The sequence below is a fragment of the Pseudorca crassidens genome, chromosome 4 (assembly GCF_039906515.1).
Source record: "Pseudorca crassidens isolate mPseCra1 chromosome 4, mPseCra1.hap1, whole genome shotgun sequence".
Classification (NCBI taxonomy): Eukaryota; Metazoa; Chordata; class Mammalia; order Artiodactyla; family Delphinidae; genus Pseudorca; species Pseudorca crassidens.
In genome coordinates, this window is record NC_090299.1 from 90,188,099 (window position 1) to 90,202,434 (window position 14,336).

Sequence of the window (14,336 nt, forward strand, 5' to 3'; positions counted from 1 at the left end):
TCACACAGAGAAAGAAACATCATAAGATATCTCTACCACATGGAATGTAAACTTGGCTACACAGGAACTGAATTACAAAACAGAACAGGGTCTCAAATGTAGAAAACCGACTTATGCTTGCTTAAGAGTAAAGGTGAGTTGGGGTGCTGCATAAAACCAAAGATTGAAATTAGCACAGATACGGTTCCATAAGCCAAATATGTAATAGACAAGAGCTACTCCTTGCTCAACGAAGTGGACTCTACACCCCATATTAAACGCGTAAGAATATACCTGACTAGTAAGAATCTTAAAACCTATGGATTTATATGTCTCAGAAAGAGAATCAAGCGTGTGTACAGTGGCATAAATGCAGCAGTGCTAGGATTGGTGAGGTTCGGTGAGCAAATGCAGACCCTTTGAAGTCATATTGCATGGTACCCATTGCAGGGGTCTCAACTCTCCAGGTTTAAGGGATTCTTCCTTCAGCTAAAACATGCATGTGGAACCCAGAGTATGATCCACCGTGTGATCGGGAAACGTGTTCAAATGTGACTCAGATTTCGTCCCCCGGTACTTGGGTGCAACATTCCAGACGCTTTACTAACACTCTCCCCACTTGGAGAGTCAGTGCCTTTAACCTCCTGTTTGGCCCAGTTTGCAATTTCTGCGGAAAATGAACAGGAATAGGGAGAACCAATGAGAGACTAGCTGGAGGTGTCTGGACGGGCAAATTTAACTCTCATTTCCCACCAGGAAGAGGAATTAACCAAAGGCTCAGCGTGCCATGCCGGAACCATACTAGGGCCTGAAGCAATGCTGCGGTGTTGCGGCCAGCTCACAAGAAAACGAGTTGAAGAAAGGAGCTCAGGGGCACTGTCATTCACATACCTGCAGAGTTATAAATGACAGCTATCGTCCAAAAATATATTGAAGTAAGGCTGCCAAGAGGACCTGAAAGCGGGGCAGAATTGCAGGAAACCGATTTCAGGAGGTAGACGGGAATAGCATGTAAAGCATAGGAAAAGAGGCAGAACGTCCACAATGATGCACTTGGCCAAAAAGGGCGTATGCGTTTTTTCCTGAATATATTCAGGAAAAAACGCATACGCCCTTTTTGGCCAACCAAGCAAGCTTGCAAAGGAAATCTGCACTACAATGAAGTCTCACTGCCCCCGGTCAAAAGGGCCATCTGAAAAAAGTGTAAAATCCAGAAAGGCAGGACAGGCCATGGAGAATTGGGAACCTTGTTATGCTGATGTGCGGGATGTAAATTGCGAACAGCCACTCTGGAGAAGTGTATGGTGTTTCCTGAAACATCTAAAAAGCAAAGCAACAGAGCCTAGGGCACTTCCACTTATGGTCCTATAGCTTAGGGAAATTAAAATCAAAAAGACACAGCCACCCCAAAGTTTGGGACGGTTCTGTTTACAGGAACCTCGTTTACGGTACAAGTTCAATATCACAGAAAGTGAAAAATGGATAAAGAAGTTGTGGTACTTACCTACAATGCAATATCACTCAGCAATGAAATCTATGTCATCAGGCCCATAGCAGCATAATGAGTGGATTCAGGTACGATGATTCTAAGTGAAATAAGTCACACAGAAAAAGAAACATCATAAGATATCACTACTACACGGAATGTAAACTTGGCTACACAGGAACTGAATTACAAAACAGAACAGGGTCTCAAATGTAGAAAACCAACTTATGCTTGCTTAAGGCGAAAGGTGAGTTGGGGTGCTGCATAAAACCAGAGATTGAAATTAGCACAGATACCGTTCCATAAGCCAAATATGTAATAGACAAGAGCTACTCCTTGCTCAACGAAGTGGACTCTACATCCCATAATAAACGCCTAAGAATATACCTGACTAGGAAGAATCTTAAAACCTATGGATTTATATGTCTCCGAAAGAGAATCAAGCGTGTGTACAGCGGCATAAACGCAGCAGTGATAGGATTGGTGAGGTTCGGTGGACAAATGCAGACCCTTTGAAGTCATATTGCATGGATCCCATTCCATGGGTCTCAACTCTCCAGGTTTAAGGGATTCTTCCTTCAGCTAAAACATGCATGTGGAACCCAGAGTATGATCCACCGTGTGCTCGGGAAACGTGTTCAATTGTGTCAGTTTTCGTCCCCTGGTACTCGGGTGCAACATTCCAGATGCTTTACTAACACTCTCCCCACTTGGAGAGTCAGTGCCTTTAACCTCCTGTTTGGCCCAGTTTGCAATTTCTGCGGAAAATGAACAGGAATAGGGAGAACCAATGAGAGACTAGCTGGAGGTGTCTGGACGGGCAAATTTAACTCTCATTTCCCACCAGGAAGAGGAATTAACCAAAGGCTCAGTGTGCCATGCCGGAACCACACTAGGGCCTGAAGCAATGCAGCGGTGTTGCGGCCAGCTCACAAGAAAGCGAGTTGAAGAAAGGAGCTCACGGGCACTGTCATTCACATACCTGCAGAGTTATAAATGACAGCTATCGTCCAAAAAGATATTGAAGTAAGGCTGCCAAGAGGACTTGAAAGCAGGGCAGAATTGCAGGAAACCGATTTCAGGAGGTAGACTGGAATTGCATGTAAAGCATAGGAAAAGAGGCAGAACGTCCACAATGATGCACTTGGCCAAAAAGGGCGTATGCGTTTTTTCCTGAATATATTCAGGAATAAACGCATACGCCCTTTTTGGCCAACCAAGCAAGCTTGCAAAGGAAATCTGCACTACAATGAAGTCTCACTGCCCCCCGGTCAAAAGGGCCATCTGAAAAAAGTGTAAAATCCACAAAGGCAGGACAGGCCATGGAGAACTGGGAGCCTTGTTATGCTGATGGGCGGGATGTAAATTGCCAACAGTCACTCTGGAGAAGTGTATGGTATTTCCTGAAACATCTAAAAAACAAAGCAACAGAGCCTAGGGCACTTCCACTTATGGTCCTATAGCTTAGGGAAATTAAAATCAAAAAGACACAACCACCCCAATCTTTGGGACAGCTCTGTTTACAAGAACCTCGTTTACGGTACAAGTTCAATATCACAGAAAGTGCAAAATGGATAAAGAAGTTGTGGTACTTACGTACAATGCAATATCACTCAGCAATGAAATCTGTGTCATCAGGCCCATAGCAGCATAATGAGTGGATTCAGGTACGATGATTGTAAGTGAAATAAGTCACACAGAGAAAGAAACATCATAAGATATCTCTACCAAATGGAATGTAAACTTGGCTACCCAGGAACTGAATTACAAAACAGAACAGGGTCTCAAATGTAGAAAACCAACTTATGCTTGCTTAAGGCGAAAGGTGAGTTGGGGTGCTGCATAAAACCAGAGATTGAAATTAGCACAGATACGGTTCCATAAGCCAAATATGTAATAGACAAGAGCTACTCCTTGCTCAACGAAGTGGACTCTACACCCCATATTAAACGCCTAAGAATATACCTGACTAGTAAGAATCTTAAAACCTATGGATTTATATGTCTCCAAAAGAGAATCAAGCGTGTGTACAGTGGCATAAATGCAGCAGTGCTAGGATTGGTGAGGTTCGGTGAGCAAATGCAGACCCTTTGAAGTCATATTGCATGGTACCCATTCCAGGGGTCTCAACTCTCCAGGTTTAAGGGATTCTTCCTTCAGCTAAAACATGCATGTGGAACCCAGAGTATGATCTACCATGTGATCGGGAAACGTGTTCAAATGTGTCTCAGTTTTCGTCCCCTGGTACTCGGGTGCAACATTCCAGACGCTTTACTAACACTCTCCCCACTTGGAGAGTCAGTGCCTTTAAACTCCTGTTTGGCCCAGTTTGCAATTTCTGCAGAAAATGAACAGGAATAGGGAGAACCAATGAGAGACTAGCTGGAGGTGTCTGGACGGGCAAATTTAACTCTCATTTCCCACCAGGAAGAGGAATTAACCAAAGGCTCAGCGTGCCATGCCGGAACCACACTAGGGCCTGAAGCAATCCTGCGGTGTTGCGGCCAGCTCACAAGAAAGCGAGTTGAAGAAAGGAGCTCAGGGGCACTGTCATTCACAAACCTGCAGAGTTATAAATGATAGCTATCGTCCAAAAATATATTGAAGTAAGGCTGCCAAGAGGACTTGAAAGCGGGGCAGAATTGCAGGAAACCGATTTCAGGAGGTAGACTGGAATTGCATGTAAAGCATAGGAAAAGAGGCAGAACGTCCACAATGATGCACTTGGCCAAAAAGGGCGTATGCGTTTTTTCCTGAATATATTCAGGAAAAAACACATACGCCCTTTTTGGCAAACCAAGCAAGCTTGCAAAGGAAATCTGCACTACAATGAAGTCTCACTGCTCCCCGGTCAAAAGAGCGATCTGAAAAAAGTGTAAAATCCAGAAAGGCAGGACAGGCCATGGAGAACTGGGAGCCTTGTTATGCTGATGGACGGGATGTAAATTGCCAACAGCCACTCTGGAGAAGTGTATGGTGTTTCCTGAAACATCTAAAAAACAAAGCAACAGAGCCTAGGGCACTTCCACTTATGGTCCTATAGCTTAGGGAAATTAAAATCAAAAAGACTCAGCCACCCCAAAGTTAGGGACAGCTCTGTTTACAAGAACCTCATTTATGGTCCAAGTTCAATATCACAGAAAGCGAAAAATGGATAAAGAAGTTGGGGTACTTACGTACAATGCAATATCACTCAGCAATGAAATTTATGTCATCAGGCCCGTAGCAGCATAATGAGTGGATTCAGGTATGATGATTCTAAGTGAAATAAGTCACACAGAAAAACAAACATCATAAGATATCACTACTACAAGGAATGTAAACTTGGCTGCACAGGAACTGAATTACAAAACAGAACAGGGTCTCAAATGTAGAAAACCAACTTATGCTTGCTTAAGGCGAAAGGTGAGTTGGGGTGCTGCATAAAACCAGAGATTGAAATTAGAACAGATACCATTCCATAAGCCAAATATTTAATAGACAAGAGCTACTCCTTGCTCAACGAAGTGGACTCTACACCCCATATTAAACGCGTAAGAATATACCTGACTAGAAAGAATCTTAAAACCTATGGATTTATATGTCTCCAAAAGAGAATCAAGCGTGTGTATAGTGTCATAAACGCAGCAGTGATAGGATTGGTGAGGTTTGGTGAGCAAATGCGGAACCTTTGAAGTCATATTGCATGGTACCCATTCCATGGGTCTCAACTCTCCAGGTTTAAGGGATTCTTCCTTCAGCTAAAACATGCATGTGGAACCCAGAGTATGATCCACCGTGTGATCGGGAAACGTGTTTAATTGTGTCAGGTTTCGTCCCCTGGTACTCGGGTGCAACATTCCAGACGCTTTACTAACACTGTCCCCACTTGGAGAGTCTGTGCCTTTAACCTCCTGTTTGGCCCAGTTTGCAATTTCTACGGAAAATGAACAGAAATAGGGAGAAACAAGAGAGACTAGCTGGAGGTGTCTGGACGGTCAAATTTAACTCTCATTACCCACCAGGAAGAGGAATTAACCAAAGGCTCAGCGTGCCATGCCGGAACCACACTAGGGCCTGAAGCAATCCTACGGTGTTGCGGCCAGCTCACAAGAACGCGAGTTGAAGAAAGGAGCTCAGGGGCACTGTCATTCACATACCTGCAGAGTTATAAATGACAGCTATCGTCCAAAAATATATTGAAGTAAGGCTGCCAAGAGGACTTGAAAGCGGGGCAGAATTGCAGGAAACCGATTTCAGGAGGTAGACTGGAATAGCATGTAAAGCATAGGAAAAGAGGCAGAACGTCCACAATGATGCACTTGGCCAAAAAGGGCGTATGCGTTTTTTCCTGAATATATTCAGGAAAAAACGCATACGCCCTTTTTGGCCAACCAAGCAAGCTTGCAAAGGAAATCTGCACTACAATGAAGTCTCACTGCCCCCCTGTCAAAAGGGCCATCTGAAAAAAGTGTAAAATCCAGAAAGGCAGGAGAGGCCATGGAGAACTGGGAGCCTTGTTATGCTGATGGGCGGGATGTAAATTGCCAACAGCCACTCTGGAGAAGTGTATGGTGTTTCCTGAAACATCTAAAAAACAAAGCAACAGAGCCTAGGGCACTTCCACTTATGGTCCTATAGCTTAGGGAAATGAAAATCAAAAAGACACAGCCACCCCAAAGTTTGGGACGGCTCTGTTTACAAGAACCTTGTTTACAGTACAAGTTCAAAATCACAGAAAGTGAAAAATGGATAAAGAAGTTGTGGTACATACGTACAATGCAATATCACTCAGCAATGAAATCTATGTCATCAGGCCCATAGCAGCATAATGAGTGGATTCAGGTACGATGATTCTAAGTGAAATAAGTCACACAGAAAAACAAACATCATAAGATATCACTACTACACGGAATGTAAACTTGGCTACACAGGAACTGAATTACAAAACAGAACAGTGTCTCAAATGTAGAAAACCAACTTATGCTTGCTTAAGGGGAAAGGTGAGTTGGGGTGCTGCATAAAACCAGAGATTGAAATAAGCACAGATACCGTTCCATAAGCCAAATATGTAATAGACAAGAGCTACTCCTTGTTCAATGAAGTGGACTCAACACCCCATATTAAACGCCTACGAATATACCTGACTAGTAAGAATCTTAAAACCTATGGATTTATATGTCTCCAAAAGAGAATCAAGAGTGTGTACAGCGGCATAAACGCACCAGTGATAGGATTGGTGAGGTTTGGTGAGCAAATGCAGACCCTTTGAACTCATATTGCATGGTACCCATTCCATGGGTCTCAACTCTCCAGGTTTAAGGGATTCTTCCTTCAGCTAAAACATGCATGTGAAACCCAGAGTATGATACACCATGTGATTGGGAAACGTGTTCAAAGGTGTCTCAGTTTTCGTCCCCTGGTACTCGGATGCAACATTCCAGACGCTTTACTAACACTCTCCCCACTTGGAGAGTCTGTGCCTTTAACCTCCTGTTTGGCCCAGTTTGCAATTTCTACGGAAAATGAACAGAAATAGGGAGAAACAAGAGAGACTAGCTGGAGGTTTCTGGACGGTCAAATTTAACTCTCATTACCCACCAGGAAGAGGAATTAACCAAAGGCTCAGCGTGCCATGCCGGAACCACACTAGGGCCTGAAGCAATCCTACGGTGTTGCGGCCAGCTCACAAGAACGCGAGTTGAAGAAAGGAGCTCAGGGGCACTGTCATTCACAGACATGCAGAGTTATAAATGACAGCTATCATCCAAAAATATATTGAAGTAAGGCTGCCAAGAGGACTTGAAAGCGGGGCAGAATTGCAGGAAACCGATTTCAGGAGGTAGACTGGAATTGCATGTAAAGCATAGGAAAAGAGGCAGAACGTCCACAATGATGCACTTGGCCAAAAAGGGCGTATGCGTTTTTTCCTGAATATATTCAGGAAAAAACGCATACGCCCTTTTTGGACAACCAAGCAAGCTTGCAAAGGAAATCTGCACTACAATGAAGTCTCACTGCCCCCCGGTCAAAAGGGCCATCTGAAAAATGTGTAAAATCCAGAAAGGCAGGACAGGCCATGGAGCACTGGGAGCCTTGTTATGCTGATGGGCGGGATGTAAATTGCCAACAGCCACTCTGGAGAAGTGTATGGTGTTTCCTGAAACATCTAAAAAACAAAGCAACAGAGCCTAGGGCACTTCCACTTATGGTCCTATAGCTTAGGGAAATTAAAATGAAAAAGACACAGCCACCCCAAAGTTTGGGACGGCTCTGTTTACAAGAACCTCGTTTACGGTACAAGTTCAATATCACAGAAAGCGAAAAATGGGTAAAGAAGTTGTGGTACTTACGTACAATGCAATATCACTCAGCAATGAAATCTATGTCATCAGGCCCGTAGCAGCATAATGAGTGGATTCAGGTACGATGATTCTAAGTGAAATAAGTCACACAGAAAAAGAAACATCATAAGATATCACTACTACACGGAATGTAAACTTGGCTACACAGGAACTGAATTACAAAACAGAACAGGGTCTCAAATGTAGAAAACCATCTTATGCTTGCTTAAGGGGAAAGGTGAGTTGGGGTGCTGCATAAAACCAGAGATTGAAATTAGCACAGATACCGTTCCATAAGCCAAATATGTAATAGACAAGAGCTACTCCTTGCTCAACGAAGTGGACTCAACACCCCATATTAAACGCATAAGAATATACCTGACTAGTAAGAATCTTAAAACCTATGGATTTATATGTCTCCAAAAGAGAAGCAACCATGTGTACAGCGGCATAAACGAAGCAGTGTTAGGATTGGTGAGGTTCGGTGAGCAAATGCAGACCCTTTGAAGTCATATTGCATGGTACCCATTCCATGGGTCTCAACTCTCCAGGTTTAAGGGATTCTTCCTTCAGCTAAAACATGCATGTGGAACCCAGAGTATGATCCACCATGTGATCGGGAAACGTGTTCAAATGTGACTCAGTTTTCGTCCCCCGGTACTCGGGTGCAACATTCCAGACACTTTACTAACACTCTCCCCACTTGGAGAGTCAGTGCCTTTAACCTCCTGTTTGGCCCAGTTTGCAATTTCTGCGGAAAATGAACAGGAATAGGGAGAACCAATGAGAGACTAGCTGGAGGTGTCTGGACGGGCAAATTTAACTCTCATTTCCCACCAGGAAGAGGAATTAACCAAAGGCTCAGCGTGCCATGCCGGAACCACACTAGGGCCTGAAGCAATCCTACGGTGTTGCGGCCAGCTCACAAGAAAACGAGTTGAAGAAAGGAGCTCAGGGACACTGTCATTCACATACCTGCAGAGTTATAAATGACAGCTATCGTCCAAAAATATATTGAAGTAAGGCTGCCAAGAGGACTTGAAAGCGGGGCAGAATTGCAGGAAACCGATTTCAGGAGGTAGACTGGAATAGCATGTAAAGCATAGGAAAAGAGGCAGAACGTCCACAATGATGCACTTGGCCAAAAAGGGCGTATGCGTTTTTTCCTGAATATATTCAGGAAAAAACGCATACGCCCTTTTTGGCCAACCAAGCAAGCTTGCAAAGGAAATCTGCACTACAATGAAGTCTCACTGCCCCCGGTCAAAAGGGCCATCTGAAAAAAGTGTAAAATCCAGAAAGGCAGGACAGGCCATGGAGAATAGGGAACCTTGTTATGCTGATGTGCGGGATGTAAATTGCGAACAGCCACTCTGGAAAAGTGTATGGTGTTTCCTGAAACATCTAAAAAGCAAAGCAACAGAGCCTAGGGCACTTCCACTTATGGTCCTATAGCTTAGGGAAATTAAAATCAAAAAGACACAGCCACCCCAAAGTTTGGGACGGCTCTGTTTACAAGAACCTCGTTTACGGTACAAGTTCAATATCACAGAAAGCGAAAAATGGGTAAAGAAGTTGTGGTACTTACGTACAATGCAATATCACTCAGCAATGAAATCTATGTCATCAGGACCGTAGCAGCATAATGAGTGGATTCAGGTACGATGATTCTAAGTGAAATAAGTCACACAGAAAAAGAAACATCATAAGATATCACTACTACACGGAATGTAAACTTGGCTACACAGGAACTGAATTACAAAACAGAACAGGGTCTCAAATGTAGAAAACCAACTTATGCTTGCTTAAGGGGAAAGGTGAGTTGGGGTGCTGCATAAAACCAGAGATTGAAATTAGAACGGATACCGTTCCATAAGCCAAATATGTAATAGACAAGAGCTACTCCTTGCTCAATGAAGTGGACTCTACACCCCATATTAAACGCCTAAGAATATACCTGACTAGTAAGAATCTTAAAACCTATGGATTTATATGTCTCCGAAAGAGAATCAAGCGTGTGTACAGTGGCATAAATGCAGCAGTGCTAGGATTGGTGAGGTTCGGCGAGCAAATGCAGACCCTTTGAAGTCATATTGCATGGTACCCATTGCAGGGGTCTCAACTCTCCAGGTTTAAGGGATTCTTCCTTCAGCTAATACATGCATGTGGAACCCAGAGTATGATCCACCATGTGATCGGGAAACGTGTCCAAATGTGTCTCAATTTTCATCCCCTGGTACTCGGGTGCAACATTCCAGACGCTTTACTAACACTCTCCCCACTTGGAGAGTCAGTGCCTTTAACCTCCTGTTTGGCCCAGTTTGCAATTTCTGCGGAAAATGAACAGGAATAGGGAGAACCAATGAGAGACTAGCTGGAGGTGTCTGGACGGGCAAATTTAACTCTCATTTCCCACCAGGAAGAGGAATTAACCAAAAGATCAGCATGTCATGCCGGAACCACACTAGGGCCTGAAGCAATGCTGCGGTGTTGCGGCCAGCTCACAAGAAAGCGAGTTGAAGAAAGAAGCTCAGGGGCACTGTCATTCACAAACCTGCAGAGTTAAAAATGACAGCTATCGTCCAAAAATATATTGAAGTAAGGCTGCCAAGAGGACTTGAACGCTGGGCAGAATTGCAGGAAACCGATTTCAGGAGGTAGACTGGAATTGCATGTAAAGCATAGGAAAAGAGGCAGAACGTCCACAATGATGCACTTGGCCAAAAAGGGCGTATGCGTTTTTTCCTGAATATATTCAGGAAAAAACGCATACGCCCTTTTTGGCCAACCAAGCAAGCTTGCAAAGGAAATCTGCACTACAATGAAGTCTCACTGCCTCCCGGTCAAAAGGGCCATCTGAAAAAAGTGTAAAATCCAGAAAGGCAGGACAGGCCATGGAGAACTGGGAGCCTTGTTATGCTGATGGGCGGGATGTAAATTGCCAACAGCCACTCTGGAGAAGTGTATGGTGTTTCCTGAAACATCTAAAAAACAAAGCAACAGAGCCTAGGGCTCTTCCACTTATGGTCCTATAGCTTAGGGAAATTAAAATCAAAAAGACACAGCCACCCCAAAGTTTGGGAAGGCTCTGTTTACAAGAACCTCGTTTACGGTACAAGTTCAAAATCACAGAAAGTGAAAAATGGATAAAGAAGTTGTGGTACTTACGTACAATGCAATATCACTCAGCAATGAAATCTATGTCATCAGGCCCATAGCAGCATAATGAGTGGATTCAGGTACGATGATTCTAAGTGAAATAAGTCACACAGAAAAAGAAACATCATAAGTTATCACTACTACACGGAATGTAAACTTGGCTACACAGGAACTGAATTACAAAACAGAACAGGGTCTCAAATGTAGAAAACCAACTTATGCTTGCTTAAGGGAAAGGTGAGTTGGGGTGCTCATAAATGCAGAGATTGAAATTAGCACAGATACCATTCCATAAGCGAAATATGTAATAGACAAGAGCTACTCCTTGCTCAACGAAGTGGACACAAAACCCCATATTAAACGCATAAGAATATACCTGACTAGTAAGAATCTTAAAACCTATGGATTTATATGTCTCCGAAAGAGAATCAAGCATGTGTACAGCGGCATAAACGCAGCAGTGATAGGATTGGTGAGGTTCGGTGTGCAAATGCAGACCCTTTGAAGTCATATTGCATGGTACCCATTCCATGGGTCTCAACTCTCCAGGTTTAAGGGATTCTTCCTTCAGCTAAAACATGCATGTGGAACCCAGAGTATGATCCACCGTGTGATCGGGAAACGTGTTCAAATGTGTCAGTTTTCGTCCCCTGGTACTCGGGTGCAACATTCCAGACGCTTTACTAACACTCTCCCCACTTGGAGAGTCAGTGCCTTTAACCTCCTGTTTGGGCCAGTTTGCAATTTCTGTGGAAAATGAACAGGAATAGGGAGAACCAATGAGAGACTAGCTGGAGGTGTCTGGAAGGGCAAATTTAACTCTCATTTCCCACCAGGAAGAGGAATTAACCAAAGGCTCAGCATGCCGTGCCGGACCCAAACTATTGCCTGAAACAATCCTGCGGTATTGCGGCCATCTCAAAAGAAAGCGAGTTGTAGAAAGGAGCTCTGGGGCACTGTCATTCACAGACCTGCAGAGTTATAAATGACAGCTATCGTCCAAAAATATATTGAAGTAAGGCTGCCAAGAGGACTTGAAAGCGGGGCAGAATTGTAGGAAACCGATTTCAGGAGGTAGACTGGAATTGCATGTAAAGCATAGGAAAAGAGGCAGAACGTCCACAATGATGCACTTGGCCAAAAAGGCATATGTGTTTTTTCCTGAATATATTCAGGAAAAAACGCATACGCCCTTTTTGGCCAACCAAGCAAGCTTGCAAAGGAAATCTGCACTACAATGAAGTCTCACTGCCCCCTGGTCAAAAGGGCCATCTGAAAAAAGTGTAAAATCCAGAAAGGCAGGATAGGCCATGGAGAACTGGGAGCCTTGTTATGCTGATGGGCGGGATGTAAATTGCCAACAGCCACTCTGAAGAAGTGTATGGTGCTTCCTGAAACATCTAAAAAACAAAGCAACAGAGCCTAGGGCACTTCCACTTATGGTCCTATAGCTTAGGGAAATTAAAACGAAAAAGACACAGCCACCCCAAAATTTGGGAAGGCTCTGTTTACAAGAACCTCGTTTACGGTACAAGTTCAAAATCGCAGAAAGCGAAAAATGGATAAAGAAGTTGTGGTACTTACGTACAATGCAATATCACTCAGCAATGAAATCTATGTCATCAGGCCCATAGCAGCATAATGAGTGGATTCAGGTACGATGATACTAAGTGAAATAAGTCACACAGAAAAAGAAACATCATAAGATATCTCTACCACATGGAATGTAAACTTGGCTACACAGGAACTGAATTACAAAACAGAACAGGGTCTCAAATGTAGAAAACCGACTTATGCTTGCTTAAGGGGAAAGGTGAGTTGGGGTGCTGCATAAAACCAGAGATTGAAATTAGCACAGATACCGTTCCATAAGCCAAATATGTAATAGACAAGAGCTACTCCTTGCTCAACGAAGTGGACTCTACACCCCATATTAAACGCCTAAGAATATACCTGACTAGTAAGAATCTTAAAACCTATGGATTTATATGTCTCAGAAAGAGAATCAAGCGTGTGTACAGTGGCATAAATGCAGCAGTGATAGGATTGGTGAGGTTCGGTGAGCAAATGCAGACCCTTTGAAGTCATATTGCATGGTACCCATTGCAGGGGTCTCAACTCTCCAGGTTTAAGGGATTCTTCCTTCAGCTAAAACAAGCATGTGGAACCCAGAGTATGATCCACCATGTGATCGGGAAACGTGTTCAAATGTGTCTCAATTTTCGTCCCCTGGTACTCGGGTGCAACATTCCAGACGCTTTACTAACACTCTCCCCACTTGGAGAGTCAGTGCCTTTAACCTCCTGTTTGGCCCAGTTTGCAATTTCTGCGGAAAATGAACAGGAATAGGGAGAACCAATGAGAGACTAGATGCAGGTGTCTGGACGGGCAAATTTAACTCTCATTTCCGACCAGGAAGAGGAATTAAACAAAGGCTCAGCGTGCCATGCCGGAACCATACTAGGGCCTGAAGCAATCCTGCGGTGTTGCGGCCAGCTCACAAGAAAGCAAGTTGAAGAAAGGAGCTCAGGGGCACTGTCATTCACATACCTGCAGAGTTATAAATGATAGCTATCGTCCAAAAATATATTGAAGTAAGGCTGCCAAGAGGACTTGAAAGCGGGGCAGAATTGCAGGAAACCGATTTCAGGAGGTAGACTGGAATTGCATGTAAAGCATAGGAAAAGAGGCAGAACGTCCACAATGATGCACTTGGCCAAAAAGGGCGTATGCGTTTTTTCCTGAATATATTCAGGAAAAAACGCATACGCCCTTTTTGGCCAACCAAGCAAGCTTGCAAAGGAAATCTGCACTACAATGAAGTCTCACTGCCCCCCGGTCAAAAGGGCCATCTGAAAAAAGTGTAAAATCCAGAAAGGCAGGACAGGCCATGGAGAACTGGGAGCCTTGTTATGCTGATGGGCGGGATGTAAATTGCCAACAGCCACTCTGGAGAAGTGTATGGTGTTTCCTGAAACATCTACAAAACAAAGCAATAGAGCCTAGGGCACTTCCACTTATGGTCCTATAGCTTAGGGAAATTAAAATCAAAAAGACTCAGCCACCCCAAAGTTAGGGACAGCTCTGTTTACAAGAACCTCATTTACGGTACAAGTTCAATATCACAGAAAGCGAAAAATGGATAAAGAAGTTGTGGTACTTACGTACAATGCAATATCACTCAGCAATGAAATCTATGTCATCAGGCCCGTAGCAGCATAATGAGTGGATTCAGGTACGATGATTCTAAGTGAAATAAGTCACACAGAAAAACAAACATCATAAGATATCACTACTATAAGGAATGTAAACTTGGCTACACAGGAACTGAATTACAAAACAGAACAGGGTCTCAAATGTAGAAAACCGACTTATGCTTGCTTAAGAGT